The following is a 14,996-nucleotide window of genomic DNA, read 5'->3' on the forward strand; positions in this document are numbered from 1 at the left end:
TTCATGCTGCTGCAAACGTCGTCGAACTGTTCCTGCAGATGGTTGTCGTCCTGCAAACGTCCCCATGTGTTGACTCAGGGATCGAGACGTGGCTGCACGATCCGTTACAGCCATGCGGATAAGATGCCCGTCATCTCGACTGCTAGTGATACGAGGCCTTTGGGATCCAGCACGACGTTCCGTATTACCCTCCTGAACCCACCGATACCATATTCTGCTAACAGCCATTGGATCTCCACCAACGCGAGCAACAATGTCGCAATACGATAAACCGCAATCGCGATAGGCTACAATCCGACCTTTATCAAAGTCGGAAACGTGATGGTAGGCTTTTCTCCTCCTCACACGGGGCATCGCAACAACGTTTCACCAGGCAACGCCGGCCAGCTGCTGTTTATGTATGAGAAATCGGTTGGAAACTTTCGTCATGTCAGCACGTTGTAGGTGTCGCCACCGGCGCCAACCTTGTGTGAGTGCTCTAACAAGCTCATCACGGGTGCGTGATTGCTGTCTACCTCCAATATTGTTATCTAAACTTGCTACCGTTTCGCAGTAACAATTCTGTAAGATTCCCCAGAAAACCATACAGGAGCTGTACGTATACATTCCGAGAGGAGCTGTTTTGCATGTCTTCGTGTCGGTAAAATTTCGCGTCTGTAGCACATCTTTCTGGTGTAGCAATTTTAATGGCCAGTAGTGTACAATTCCAATAACCCTCACCAGTGATTAATATGCCCGTAACAGGAAACCATAATGTCGAATATATAAACCCTGGACTAAGGAGCAATGAAAGAAATGCATTTGGTCGCTGCGCGGGGAAACCGCAGCGTCTTGGGCGCCTTGCGTCGGTTCGCGCGGCTGCCCCCCGTCGGAGGTTCGAGTCCTCCGTCGAGCATGGTTGGTTGTGTTGTCCTTTAGCGTAAGTTAAAGTTAGGTTAAGTAGTGGGTAAGCCTAGGGACCGATGACCTCAGCAGTTTGGTTCTACAGGAAATTATCAGAAATTCTCTAAATTTCATGTGGTCGGTTGAGCCTTGATTCACACAGCTATGGCCGAGTTTAGTCTAACATATGAGGGTTCCTGTGGTGATTCGGGCAGCCGTATCGTGGTATTCAATGTGCTCCGTGCTTACCCTGCAGTGTCGTACTACTGCCGAGAATTGTGTGACCACTTTGACTGACCAGGTCCATCGCATATTACGATGTTCGTTCCCCAACGGTGACGCTGTATTCCAAGACCACAGCAGCGCAGTTCACACAGCTCGCATAATCCAGAACAGGTTTTGTTAGCGCTACCACGTTCACCAGATCTCAGTATTACTGAGTCGTAATGGTCTACTTTCGAGAGACGGGTGCGTGATTGCTGTCTACCTCCAATATTGTTATCTAAACTTGCTACCATTTCGCAGTAACAATTCTGTAAGATTCCCCAGAAAACCATGCAGGAGCTGTACGTATACATACCGAGAGGAGCTGTTTTGCATGTCAACAGGTTACCTGCATCGTATTAACCACGAAAACGCGTTCTTCGTGTGTTTTACGTATTTTTGTCCACCCCTCCTTTTAGAGCTTACGTTAGTTATGCGTTGATTTAAGATTATTCGAGTGGAATTCGGCAGTATCAATGAGTCACAATTGATATGTATCAATTAGCACAATTATCTTACCTGGGTGTAATAAATTTTACTGGTGCGAAGTAGAATGATCTCTCAGGTTCAGTCTCAAGTAAAGCAGGTCACAGACTTCCGGTTCTTTTGTACGATACTGGGAAAATGCAGTTAGTTGGTGACAAAGACTTCAAACTGTGTGCCAGACCATGAATCGAACAAGGAAACTGTCTTTCGCTACGAAGTCCTGCAAGAGGAAGTTAATTCCTTGCACTAGGAGAGATAGTCCCGCAAGGTACGCAGGAGAACTTCTGTTAAGTCTAGAGGCTAGGAGACGAACTACTGGCGGAAGTAAAGCAGTGAGGGCGGGTCGTGGGTCGTGCTTGCATTGTTTAGTCAGGAGGCCACTTTCCTGTGGAAGGTGAACGCTTCAGGTTTGAAGCTGATGCGGCACACAGTTTTAAACTGCCAGGAAGTTTCAAAACCAGCTTACACTACGCTGTAGACCGAAAATTCATTCTAGATATATAGGGTGGCCCATTGATCGTGACCGGGTCAAATATATCACGAAATAAGCGTCAAACGAAATAACTACAAAGAACGAAACTTGTCTAGCTTGAAGGGGGAAACCAGATGGCGCTATGGTTGGCCCGCTAGATGGCGCTGCCATAGGTCAAACCGATATCAACTGCGTTTTTTAAAATAGTAAACCCCATTTTTATTACATATTCGTGTAGTACGTAAAAAAATATGAATGTTTTAGTTGGACCAGTTTTTTCGCTTTCTGATAGATGGCGCTGTAATAGTCACAAACATATGGCTCACAAATTTAGACGAGCAGTTGGTAAAAGTAAGGTTTTTTAAATTAAAATACACAATTTAGGTACCTTTGAACATTTTATTTCGGTTGTTCCAATGTGATACATGTACCTTTGTGAACTTATCATTTCTGAGAACGCATGCTGTTACAGCGTGATTACCTGTAAATACCACATTAATGCAATAAATGCTCAAAATGATGTCCGTCAACCTCAATACATTTGGCAACAAGTGTAACGACATTCTTCTCAACAGCGAGTAGTTCGCCTTCCGTAATGTTCGCACATGCATTGACAATGCGCTGACGCATGTTGTCAGGCGTTGTCGGTGGATCACGATAGCAAATATCCTTCAACTTTCCCCACAGAAAAAAATCCGGGGACGTCAGATCCGGTGAATGTGCGGGCCATGGTATGGTGCTTCGACGACCAATCCACCTGTCATGAAATATGCTATTCAATACCGCTTCAACCGCACGCGAGCTATGTGCCGGACATCCATCATGTTGGAAGTACATCGCCATTCTGTCATGCAGTGAAACATCTTGTAGTAACATCGGTAGAACATTACGTAGGAAATCAGCATACATCGCACCATTTAGATTGCCATCTGTCAAATGGGGGCCAATTATCCTTCCTCCCATAATGCCACACCATACATTAACCCGCCAAGGTCGCTGATGTGGATTTTCCGCTGCCCAGTAATACATATTATGCCGGTTTACGTTACCGCTGTTGGTAAATGACGCTTCGTCGCTAAATAAACGCGTGCAAAAAAATCTGTCCTCCTCCCGTAATTTCTCTTGTGCCCAGTGGTAGAACTGGACACGACGTTCAGAGTCGTCGCCATGCAATTCCTGGTGCATAGAAATATGGTACGGGTGCAATCGATGTTGATGTAGCATTCTCAACACCGACCTTTTTGAGATTCCCGATTCTCGTGCAATTTGTCTGCTACTGACGTGCGGATTAGCCGCGACAGCAGCTAAAACACCTACTTGGGCATCATTTGTTGCAGGTCGTGGTTGACGTTTCACATGTGGCTGCACACTTCTTGTTTCCTTAAATAACGTAACTATCCGGCGAACGGTCCGGACACTTGGATGACATCGTCCAGGATACGGAGCAGCGTACATAGCACCCGCCCCTTGGGCATTTTGATCACAACAGCCATTCATCAACACTATGTCGACCTTTTCCGCAATTGGTAATCGGTTCATCTTAACACGGGTTATGTATCACGAAGCGAATACCGTACGCACTGGCGGAATGTTACGTGATACCACGTACTTATACGTTTGTGACTGTTACAGCACCATCTATCACAAAGCGAAAAAAGTGGTCCAACTAAAGTATTCATATTTCTTTACGTGCTACACGAATATGTAATAAAAATGGGGATTTCTATTTAAAAAAACGCAGTTGATATCCGTTTGATCTATGGCAGCGCCATCTAGCGGGCCAACCATAGCGCTATCTGGTTTGCCCCTTCAAGCTAGACGAGTTTCGTTCTTTGTAGTTTTCTCGTTTGACGCTTATTTCGTGAGATATTTGGCCTGGTCACTAACAATGGACCACCCTGTATAGGAGACTGCTCACGAAGTACTCGAGACCCATGCCAGAAGGTAAGTGTGTAGCAGCCATAGCAATTAATAGGACTAGCAGAGGATGTGGACGTATACGGCGACTGGGAGCACCAGTTGTTACCCATGTGCTTCACTGTGTGAGGGAACCTCCCGCGGGGGTCTACTTGCAGGAGTTTCCAGAACCAGTTCTAAGTGTGCCACAGCCCCTAATTAACAGTCCTGCAATGATCGCGAAGATAATGTCTCATTAATTACATCGCGCACGGTTTGACTTAACAGTCTTTCTTCCCGCGCTCCATACACATATGGAACCGGAATAAAACCAACAGGCGTAACATGCGATGGGAAGTGCTCTCTGCCGTGCGCTACAAAACTGTTCGCTGAGTATGGATGGAGAGAGACAGCACAAGGCAACATTTCGAATGTACTTACGTAGCAAGATTCATTAGTCAACTGAGAAGTGTGATCACTATCGAACTCTTCTATATTACAGCTGAAGCAACAAGTCGAAATAAAAGACTTAAAAAAGACGAAAATATTTTTGTGCTCTCAAAATTTAGTATGTTTGCAATTACTTTCATGAAAATCCGTGAAAATGAAATTTTTGAAGCCCTCTGGTTCAACGGCTGTAAGGAATACACACGTTTTCAATGGAAAGCTGAAAACCATCTAGACCTTTAGGCCAAATGCGCAAATTTATAGGCGTGACATTCTCAAATCGTGGTGCAATCACAGGCATCTGAAGGAACACTGCCTCGATTCTTCAGTAGTTATGAAGCAAACTGCAGTCCTTCTAATACTTTTGATTTTATACAGTGTGGGCGCAGTGAAACTGACCAGGAAAGTATTTCATGCATCCTGAAACAGGCAACCCAAATTACATCAGCTGGCATGTATGCCCACCATGTATTTTCATATGCGTTATTAAAATATTCATGACCAAGGAATACTGGGACCGAGCGAGGTGGCGCAGTGGTTAGACACTGGACTCGCATTCGGGAGGACGACGGTTCAATCCCGCGTCCGGCCATCCTGATTTAGGTTTTCCGTGATTTCCCTAAATCGCTCCAGGCCAATGCCGGGATGGTTCGTTTCAAAGGGCACGGCCGACTTCCTTCCCCGTCCTTCCCTAATCCGATGAGACCGATGACCTCGCTGTCTGGTCTCCTTCCCCAAAAACAACCAAGGAATACTGGCATCAGATCTGTGCTTTAAAACATTTACCACGCAAACTTTTTTTTGCGGCAATTTATAATGCTGGTGCCAAACAACACACCGTCTGACGGAAACGAGATACTTGTACTACACTGATAAAAAGCACTTATATCAGAAAGAATGTGAATGATTTTCTTCGCGCAGTTCTTAGTCCCATATTCGAATATAAAATTCTTGTGACGGAACAGATGGAGGAGCGTGCCAGCAAAATGCAAAAGTTCAGAAAGTAGTTGTGTGTAAATTGCAGCAAGAGGAACACGATTGCGAGTGAAGTAGGATTGAAGTGTTTGGACCAGAGGTGACGAAGGAAGGAGTGACGAAGGAAGGAGGTGAAGGAAGGAGGTGAAGGAAGGAGGTGAAGGAAGGCTAGATGAACAGATGAACTGATTTGTCTGAGGAATTTACTTTTAAACAGTGTGAGAATAAACTAGTGATTATGTGCGAAACGAGGTGACAGTTTCAGGAAAGTCATAGTACATTAAACTTTTACGAAGTTAATGAACTATCAGAATGAAGGGCCGGTGTTTTATTCCGACGAAACGTCAATTGCTGCACGTTATCTCGTCGCATCCGATTGCGCTGCAGTTGTAAAAATTCTGGAGTGTATGCCGTTACTATTTCCGGACACTATTTCTCTGGCGTAAATAAGGTCTGGTGGGTAATACCGAACTGTGCAAAACGTACCGACTTAACAAAGAAGACCTGCATTCGTTGATGCCAGTGTCTAGCCCATGTAGAAAGCGTACCTGCCGCTGTGACTTTCCTGTGAAACAGCGTCGATGTACAGCGCAGACACGCCCGCTTGGCCGGCTCTGAAGACGTCTTTACGTAACGCGACGTCGCGGCGCTGCGCGGCGCACCCTGACCCCGGACCATCTGCTGTGCCGCATGCCGGCGCTGGCGGCCTTCGCCCCTACACACTTAACTGTTGACTGTGTAGCAGGCTGCTGGAAGAGGCCTTCCCTGCTCGTTTCAAAGTAAACACGCGAGTAGTTACTATGTTTAAGCGAGGCGTTGCCTATTACGCAGTCAAGCCATTAACGAGGACTGCGTCAAGCCCACCTCGAATACGTAGGCTGTACCACGGAGTATTTACAGGAGTCAGAAGTGCTATGGACGGGGATTATTTCTAATCCAGTTAACAGCAACAAACTTTTTCTGCACATAGGGCCCAGTGGAGAAAATGTATCTTATTCGCTTAACACTCAACGTTAAACAAACTGTGTGTGAACTAGAAGGAGAATGCAACTTCTTCACTCACTTACTCAGAGAGAGAGAGAGAGAGAGTTAGTTCATCTTAGCGCTATCGTGGCGTTCGCTTTGAGGCTAAAAACTGTCCACGTATTTCGATACGGTGTGTCTCATAGACAAAGGTCAGCAGCATTCATATCTTCACCGAGTGTGTCTTTCCATCGTTTCTTTCGAGTCTTTAGACCCTCGAATCGCGCTGGTACGCCGGCATTACCGCTGGGCCCTGAATCTCCGTACATCCGTGCCGCCCCCTCTCATTTTCTCCACTATTTGCTTCACGCTAACCTGCCACATAACGGTGTTGTTACTTTCGCAGTCTGTCAGGCCACTCTTGCAACTTTTAACTTGCATAGCATACGCATATGCATGACGTGGATTACCAGGCGGTTTTTGCCACCGCGATCACTGTTCAGACAGTTCATACGACTGTCTGATAGAAAGGGATTTACGTAACAAATTTTTATGTCACATAGAACCCTTGTCACTGCACAACTGCATCAGTGCTGAATTCACTCTGGCTCTTGAGCCATCATTTGTCTTTTTTATTTTGCATATGAGAGCTCAGATTTCTGTGTCGTCCGAACGAGACACAACCAGGAAAAAGGACCACAGGCGCAAAGAAGCGAGCTGGTGCCATCGTCACAGAAACTCGCCACTTGCGCGAGATCTATCAGCGCTATGGGCGGTGCTGATAATTAAAATGTCGACTTCGCCTCGGCCAGTTGCCGGCCGAGTACAATTCGCCAATGACGCGAAGATAAGGGACAGAACCCTACTCGGAAGGTCATCTCTCACCCACTCTGGTATAGAATACGTTCACGGCTTACTTAGAGAGGGAACGTGGTTAGTGAACTTTAAGCAGTGAACATAAAGTAGTTGCAAGTTGCAATTGCTGTGTCCTGTGAAGCTTACCAATCGTTATTTGCACTTAACCACTGAGGTCCCTTTTTGAGTTATACTACAAGCAGTGTCGCAGACTTCATTATTCACCTAGTCACGAAGTATACCTTTTTAACTGATTTGTGTGACACTGTTACTAATCTGTGTGGAGTGTTGTAGAACCTTCGTTCTCCTGTCCTGTTATCTGAACATGTGGCATAACTGTCTAATAGTGGCTGAGAGAATTGTCTTAGCGGTGTACTGCACCAGAAACCGTTTCAAGAACTCTCACAGTCGGCCTACCGTAACATCAGTGGCAACTCTCCCTCCACATCAGTAGCGACGAGGCCTTTACAAAACTGCTAACGAGGATTTACGAAACAGGTGCCAGAGATCATCTACTACAGTACAGCACCGTGCTACACTATCTACAATACTACTAGGCACCACTGGGTCTCACAGTTGGAAAGCATCGTCATGTTCTGACTTATCAGTGTGCTCAGACCATCGATGATGACTGACAAATGAAATACTACGAACTAATTTTTTACGGTATTTTGTCACGTGTCTGTAAAATTTCATTGTAGTTATAGGTTCTAACAATTATTTCGATCGAAGGTCCTATAAAGTGTTATTTTGTAAGTTGCTTGTGTTAGACTGTAGGCTCCTAGGTTTGCAGCAGAGACCTCAGCTGATGCGCGTTGCTTCACACGTTACACGGGAGCAGAAAACTTCGGCCGAGGGCTGGCAGATACCCACGGAGGTCTTCCATTAGCGGCAAATGGCACCGCGTGTTCACTAACGCCCGCAGGCAGCCACAGTAATGGTGCGACAGCAGCGCCTCTGCCGGCGCCGCGCTTACCTAACTGCCGACCGCGCACCGTAGAACTCCTCTCGCCGTCATTGTTCGTAAACACTCTCCCACCTTCATTTCAGCTTGGCCTTACCAGTCAAGGTATGCGACTCTCTGGTTTCCGTGTTCTGCCCTAATGTCCTGCTCGTACAACGTGCCTGGACTATGCTGTCGCTTGGAAGCCCTCCTCTCTCGTAAATGGGCAGCTCTCATTCGTCATACTCTGATTACGTCATGGACCTCGAATCCACAATGAATATCGCAAGAAAATTTCAGCCACATTAAAACTGTGTTGTGTTCCAGACTCGATTCCATCTCTTGCCTTCCACACGGAATGCTCTTTACGAATTGAGCTGCCTGTCCATGTGGGACCGACGAACCACTCACACATTCAACCGTGTCCGGCCCCCCCCCCCCCCTCTCTCTCTCACTCTCACTCTCTCACTCTCTCACTCTCTCACTCTCTCTTCCCGCCGCCCCCCCCCCCCCCCCCCCACCAAGCTCACCGAACTTAAAAAATGTGCTCCTGCATACCTTGCTGGATGTGTGGAGAGATCGTGCAGCCGCAACTTGGTGATTGTTTCGAGAATAAACCTTCTACTCAACAGTGTAGTTTGTGTTGTACCTACCAGTCCCCCAATTGATCCGTCATCTTTCTTAATTTCCTTATATCGTTGGCCAAGTTTCTGATACGTTATTGGCACACTGTCAGCATTCAGCCAGCCAGTTTCATTTTTATTTGAAATGTTAGAACGTTTCCTAATCCCTTTAGTACGCATCGTTTCCTAAGCAGGTTCCTTTTAACATGGCGACATGGCCTGATGAACAACGTGTGTATCGCAGTTAACATTGTTATTGGTGAAAACAGGTACAGTTACACGGTACCTGCTATAGAAAAGACGAGAAAAAAGACGAAAATTCCATTTTCGCATTTCATGTTATGATTTTCCTTGTAATTTCTTTGCTTCTCGGTCTGTAGTCTGCCATGATGAGTAAAGTAATTCTGTTTCACGAACCGTAATTCGGCCTCTTATGACAAATTTCTTATTATATCTACTCCAAATGATTCTGTACGCCAGTTGTCGTTTTGCAACTTTTTCTCTCTGATAATCTAATTTTAAATCTGACAATTTATTAATCGCATCTAAATATTTCAGCTTATCATCTTGGGACATTTCACTATTCTGGTGATCCATATTCTGCGTCTCAAATTTGTTGTCCTGTTTCACTGTTACTATAATTATTTACTATTATTTTTCTTATTATCATCATCAGATCCTATAGGTTCTTATTAGTTTGCTTTCGGGAACGCAGAATACTATCAAAATGTATGTTTCCATATGGTTTTTACATCGGGTGCTAAACCCGTGTATTTCCAATCTTCTTATTGCAGGTGGTTTGAAAAATTATATACCTGGGGCACAGTGATACCTTTGACGAAAATGATTTGCCGAGCTGTATTGATTATTGTACTCTTATGTCAAGTCGATTTCAAGGGATTGGCTTGTCAATGGTTATGTTACGTTACAGTATACGTTTGATTTTTCATTTCATTCAACACAGAGTCGTATTTGTAATATGACAAAGTTTCATTATCTGTAACTGCTATTTAACTTCTACTGTATTATTTTGGCGTCGCCATTGTCTTTGTATCCATCATCATCATCATCATCATCATCATCATCATCATCATCATCATCATCATCAGCGCATCAGTAGTGGTAGTAGTAGTAGTAGTAGTAGTAGTATTAGTAGTAGTACTAGTAGTAACATACTAGAGAAGCTAGATGTTAGTGTGATTTCCAGAAAAGTTATCTATCGTAAAATCGGTCATGTGGCAACAGGTAACATTCGATTTATCGACATAGCCACATTTTAGTGGTATTTTCCTTTACATTCATTACATCTTATAATATAGGTTCCGACTTCACACACGATACGTTGCCACATCACACGATCAAGATGCAAGTAACATTTTCTCTGGAGTGTTGAAGCGTCGTGTAATCCTTCTCATATCGCAAAAACTTACATCTGCTAATCATTAAAACTTGGAACTCCCGAGGTTGTATAACGACTGACGTCACTTCACTTCAATGCAAGTCGCTTTCTGCTACGTCATTAGGAAAGACGTGTTATACAAGCTCTTTTTCAGTAGGCTTATACAACTACCTCCGCTCATGAGTCACTGGCAGTCGATAGGACCGTGAGCAGCAAGAATACAATGGCTGCACTCGGCCGCTCCTACGCTGAAAGGTTGGCTTTTACAAGAGCATTCCTCATGTCTCCGAACGATGTGTGTTTGAAGCTTGTAGTCGGTAATTCCTTGTTGCTTGAGTCTTACTATTGTGTACTGAAAGCTATAGCAACTAAATACTCGACTTTGACCTGTGCTTTGGTTTGGTTTGAACAGAAGTGCTTTGCTATCTATATCCGTGGTCCTACGAGGAGTTGAATGCCTCTATTTTCTGGCCTTTGCACTGGTGTAGCTCACGTTCAAAGTGAACTCCAAATCAAGTATAAAATCGGCATTTTTCAGATACTCCGATGTTTCGCAGACTTGAGAGAAGACGTAATTGACGATAAATCCTAGGAAAGACGGTTGAACCGACAACCCCTGCAGTTGCAGCCTGATGCTGACTTACCCACAAGTCACGCCCACCAAAGTAATTATTGTTCACGTAACCCTGCATTATCTTGCAATGTACCTATAAGAGTGCAGAGGAGCAGTACAGAACCACTTTGAGGAAAGATACTATGTACTGCATGACGTTAACAAGTGTAATAAATAACATGGTACTCTCCGTCTTGCATGAACCACATCTTGTAGAAATCAGGGTCACTTTGGTTAATTGGGATGAAATCATGTTCCAAAACCTTCATGTACAGTTCCGTAGTCACCGCGCCATTGAAAAATATCGCACCGATTATTCGGTGACTGCATACTGCACAGCACACAGTCACCCGTAAAGGCTGAAGAGACTTCTCGATCGTGAATTGCGGATTCTCAGTCTGCCAAATGCGCCGAATTTGCTTATTGACGAACCCATCCGAATGAAAGTGGGCTTCGTCGCTAAACCAAACCGTAATGCCCATATTAATTCCCATCGTGTACCACGAGAAACCATGCAGTTTGAACGTCCTAATGCAAACATTTCAGAAGTTATAAACGATTTTATTTGATATTGTTGTAAACTTGTAACCTTGTTTTTACATTGAAAAGCCAAAGAAACTGGTACACATGCCTAATGTCGTGTAGGCCCCTCGCGAGCACATAGAAGTGCCGGAACATGACTTGACATGGACTCGACTAAAGTCTGAAGTAGTGCTGGAGGGAACTGACACCATGAATCCTGCAGGGCTGTCCATAAATTTGTAAGAGGGGGTGGAGATTCTTTTTGAACAGCACGTTGCAATGCATCCCAGATATGATCAATAATGTTCGTGTCTGAGGAGTTTGGTGGCCAGCGGAAGTGTTTCAACCCAGAAGAGAGTTCGTGGAGCCACTCTGTAGCAATTCTGGACGCGTGGGTATCGCAATGTCCAGCTGGAATTGCCCGAGTCCGTCAGAATGCGCAATGAACACGAACGGATGCAGGTGATCATACAGTATACTTGATACAATTTGAAACACGTCTCGTCCGACCAGGCAACGTGTTTCCATTCATCAACAGTCCAATGTCAGTGTTGAAGGGCCCAGGCGAAGCGTAAAGCTTTGTATCGTGCCGTCATCTAGGGTAGACGAGTGGGCTTTCGTCTCTGAAATCCCATATCGATAATATTTCGTTGAATGGTTCGCCTGCTGACACTTGTTGATGGCCCAGCATTGGAATTTGCAGCAATCTGAGGAGGGGTTGCACTTCTGTCACGTTGAACGATTCTCTGCAGACGTCGTTGGTTCCGTTCTTGCAGGATCTTTTTCCGGCCGCAGCGATGTCGGAGGTTTGATGTTTTACCGGATTCCTGACATTCAGGGTACACTCGTGAAATGGTCGTACGGGAAAAATTCCCACTTCATCGTTACCTCGGAGATGCTGTGTCCCATCACTAGTGCGCAGACTATAATACCACGTTAAAACTCACTTAAATCTTGCTAACCTGTCACTGTAGCAGCGGTAACCGATCTAACAACTGCGCCAGACACTTGTTTTATACAGGCGTTGCCAACCGCAGCGCCGTATTCTGCCTGTTTACATATCTCTCTATTTGAATACGCTTCCCTATACCACTTTCTTTGGCGCTTCAGTTTAGATGCAGATGTATCCTGCCAACAAACTCCCCCTTCTGCTCCAGCAGAACGGTACGAGTTGACATCTGGGCTGACTAAGCTTCTCCAATACTACACCGCACGATGGGGGCGCACATTCCTACCCTCATTAAAGCAGCGGATAGAGGGAGGTTGTGCAGGCTACCCGCCAGTCACACCTGCGATATTGCGAACTGTTTGAGCACCCCTTCCCGCGGGCTCTCTTCGAGTGGACTAGGCTACGGCCACACTTGAAGCTGGACGCTCAGCTTCTAAAGAAGCAGCTTCAAGAGTTGCCTGGTGGTGGCCACATTCGACCGTGTATATAGTTTCTTACAGCGCAACGCGTCCTAGCGACCAAAGGTGTGAAGGTGGTTATATATGGCTCAGTAGCGGTTTAGACCTGCCTGGGTGATATCGCAGCATTGAGATATGAATGTATTAAGTAAACAACCTGCAACAATAATGTGCTGCATTGTTACTTATTCGACGGAGATGACGTAGACAAAAAAGACGTTTTTGGACTCGTCCAATAACTGAGGACAGGTAAGAGAGGGGAACGTTCAATCTGCTATAGAACAAACGTGACGAGTACTACAGGATGTCTATTAAGTCATACGAAAGTCTGCTGTCTAATGTGTCGAATGGTATTACTGGAACAAACACTCGACTACGTGACTCTATAAGGGCTGAAGAAAACTATCCATTTCTTTGAGGTAGGTGAAGTTTTATTACTTATTGTGTTATTTGTTTACAGTGCATAGAAGGAGAGGATTGAATCTTCCGATTTTTCTCCTCGAAGATCATTGTAGGTGTGCTGCTTGTGGACTGAGATGATTGTTGCTCACTCTCAGATGTAAGTCTGGACGGCTGTGCATGTGTGTAGGACTTAACCAATTGTAAATATTTCAAATGAAAATCCAACTTTTCAGCTGGCCTAAAGTTCTTAATAATGGGCATTTGGGAAAGTAAGAACATTTCATCTGGATCATTAGCTCTAGGTTCCTTTGTATGTGATTGTTGCAAACTGGTTTCCAAAACGCCCAACAATTTTTTTTTTTTTCAAACTCGTCCTGTTTTAGTTTGTTCGAAAATGGACTTTCTTTCTCCCTTTGCGCTGTGCGAGCAGGGTCAGAGGCTTTGGATGCAGTATGTTGTATTTCAGGAGTCGTGTTTGCTTATTGTTGTGCAGTGCCAACCGTCTCTTCTTTTTTGTCTGTTTTATAATCCGTCTTTTGAATGTAGTATAAAAAAGGTAGAGCTTTAACTTCTAAAATAATACGTTTCCTATCAAGTTCAATTTTTTCCATCTCACACATCGGAAAAAACTAATGAAACATTTGACTACACACACACACACACACACACACACACACACACACACACACACACACACACAACTACTTTGTGTTGACACACTGCAAAGTTACTACCGATTTGACGTGGGAACGCAATGTGAGAACCGTCTTTTGACGCAGGGAATGGTGCCCCAGCCCATCCGACGAGCGTCTGACTTCGAGGATGCGCCTTCGCGTCGTACATTGGCAGAAAAAGGCGCTGTGTGTGTGTGTGTGTGTGTGTGTGTGTGTGTGTGTGTGTGTGTGTGTGTGTGTGTGTGTGCGCGTGTGCGCGTGCGCTACTGGCCTTCTCCAGCCTGCCTATGACTGTGGCACCTTTTGACGCTGCGCGGCCAGCCTCAAAAAACTCAAGTGTGGCCTCAGCCTATGGCCGGGATTACACTATCAAATTTATTTGTTAAAGATTTGATCAAAGATGTGATCACATATTCCATCAATTATACTTGACAAAGATCTTTGACGCAGCACTAGAAGGGGTAGTACACTGTCATCATATTTTTTGTCGAAGTTCAAGATGGCTGACAACAACAATTTGTTATTATCCGCAGCAGTTGTATGTACCACAATTGGACTGAGCGCACATGCGGAAGAGAAGCGGGGGAAAGAAAGGAAACATATCAGGGTGAAGTCGTGGGTTTTATGACGACACGATAGAAGCATTCAACAAAACTTGTTACATAAGATTATAGTGGAGGACATCAAGTAATATATCAATTACTTAAGAATTGATGAGCATACATTTCTGTATGTACTCAGTGAAGTGTATCCTCATATCACAAAGCACAATATTCAGTTAAGTACTGCTATATCTGCAGATGACAGGCTCACTCCAAGACTCCTATTCCTTGCTACAGGAGAGGGTTAGGTTAGGTTAGGTCAGGTCTCCAATCTTCTTAATCTATTTTTGTATTCAGAGTGCCTCAGGTTGTAAAGCGCCTCATCAGCTTCATACATCTCTACAATTTTATAGTTGTCAGCACACACCAATTGTATTTACTGGCAATGTTTTTCTAAACACTACAGACGACAGAACGCTGCAGCGATGCTAGTGCTCCACGTGGTAACACGCCACACTGCAGTGAACAGACGACAAGCGACTTCTTTGATCAAATCTACAGCAAGGCCCTAGATTTGATCAAATATTGGACGAAATTTGACAAAGTTCTCTATTACACCATCAAATATATT

At 44.8% G+C, this 14,996-nt stretch overlaps 1 protein-coding gene across 2 annotated transcripts in view; it reads right to left on the reverse strand.

Annotated features, from left to right (window-relative positions):
- The window catches only part of LOC126092593 (protein croquemort-like), a 283,748-nt gene that overhangs the window by 47,915 nt on the left and 220,837 nt on the right, over nucleotides 1–14,996 (reverse strand). The gene's annotated exons all lie outside the window — the stretch shown is intronic.

The sequence above is a fragment of the Schistocerca cancellata genome, chromosome 7 (assembly GCF_023864275.1).
Source record: "Schistocerca cancellata isolate TAMUIC-IGC-003103 chromosome 7, iqSchCanc2.1, whole genome shotgun sequence".
NCBI classification, from domain to species: Eukaryota; Metazoa; Arthropoda; class Insecta; order Orthoptera; family Acrididae; genus Schistocerca; species Schistocerca cancellata.